The sequence below is a fragment of the Octopus bimaculoides genome, chromosome 4 (assembly GCF_001194135.2).
Source record: "Octopus bimaculoides isolate UCB-OBI-ISO-001 chromosome 4, ASM119413v2, whole genome shotgun sequence".
NCBI classification, from domain to species: domain Eukaryota; kingdom Metazoa; phylum Mollusca; class Cephalopoda; order Octopoda; family Octopodidae; genus Octopus; species Octopus bimaculoides.
Genome location: NC_068984.1, coordinates 146,060,161 through 146,061,222, shown reverse-complemented (window position 1 = coordinate 146,061,222; position 1,062 = coordinate 146,060,161). Strand labels below are relative to the sequence as shown.

General features: G+C 37.2%; 1 protein-coding gene across 10 annotated transcripts in view; it reads right to left on the bottom strand.

The window, feature by feature from the left end:
- The window catches only part of LOC106884253 (protein kinase C-binding protein 1), a 91,233-nt gene that overhangs the window by 62,668 nt on the left and 27,503 nt on the right, over positions 1–1,062 (bottom strand). The window lies entirely within an intron of this gene.

Below are 1,062 nucleotides of genomic sequence, written 5' to 3'. Positions count from 1 at the left end.
TATATATATATATATATATATTGATAGAAATGGTAAGACAACAAAAGAATGAAAGAGACTTCGATACTATATATTTGGAGGAATTTATCTGTAAATGTAATATGTGACAATTATTCGGTAGCCATGATAAAACTCTGATTTTCGGATGTCGGGGTGGAAACCCAAGCCACCATCTCTTCAGTTGTTGGGCCATCGAAAAAAATTCATTTTTTTGATGGCCCGATAACTGAAGAGATGGTGGCGTGGGTTTCCACCCCAACATCCGAAAATCAGAGTTTTATCATGGCTACCGAATAATTGTCACATATCATATTTAAAGATATATATATATATAGAGAGAGAGAGAGAGAAAGAGATCTGCCTTTCAACATCACACCCCACAACAGCAATCCCATATGTAAAGTCTATCATTTTCCAGTCGCAATTTGTCTCAAGACACACCACACCTACAGGTGAAGCTCAAAACAAGAAGAGAATCAATCAAAATAGAACATTATTAATCTCTATTATGGTATTGAGTACTCTTTCTGCCAACACTAAGTGTGTGCATGTGTGTGTGTGTGTGTGCATGTGCATGTATGCACGTATGTGTGTGCGCGTATGGCTTTGTGGCTAGGGTATTTGTAACGTTGCTTGATTCCCAGAGGTGCATTGTATCCTTCAGCAAGATACTTTTTATTCCATGTTGTTCCTGTCCATTCAGATGGTGAAAATGAGTTGTACCTGTATACAAACGAGCCACCCTTGTCACAGTCTGTGTCACTGAATTTCTCTCTGAGAACTACGCTGAGAATTACGTACATATGTCCATGGAGTACTCAGCCACTTGCATGTTAATTTCATGAGCAGGCTGTTTTGTTGATCAGATCAACTAGAACACTTGTCGTCATTATAACCAATAAAGAGCCAGGTCATATAAGTATATATATATATATATATATATATATATAAGCAATGTTAATTCTCTAAATGAAGTATTAACAGTAACTGCACGATAAAGTGTAGTATATTGCCACTTAAGTGTGACTGACCCCTAGGGGTGGATGTTACTGTTGCTTTTAG